Below are 303 nucleotides of genomic sequence, written 5' to 3'. Positions count from 1 at the left end.
AGCTGCTCCATCGGGGCTGGGAAGAGGGGGGGTGCACGGTGGGATGGGCCAGGGGGATGTGGGATGGAGGGGTGGGATCCTGGAGCCGGGTGGGATGTGGAGATGGGGGTCCTGGAGCATCCACGGTGGGGTGGGGGGGAGAACCAGGGTCCCAGGGATTTGGGATGGCAGGGATGGGCCCTGTGTCACCTGGCAGGGATTTGGGATGGCAGGGATGGGCCCTGTGTCACCTGGCAGGGATTTGGGATGGCAGGGATGGGCCCTGTGTCACCTGGCAGGGATTTGGGATGGCAGGGGTGGGCC

Source organism: Lepidothrix coronata, unplaced genomic scaffold, assembly GCF_001604755.1.
Source record: "Lepidothrix coronata isolate B3197 unplaced genomic scaffold, Lepidothrix_coronata-1.0 Scaffold176, whole genome shotgun sequence".
NCBI classification, from domain to species: domain Eukaryota; kingdom Metazoa; phylum Chordata; class Aves; order Passeriformes; family Pipridae; genus Lepidothrix; species Lepidothrix coronata.
The sequence above is the reverse complement of the archived record's forward strand: the minus strand, read 5'-3'. Positions refer to the sequence as shown.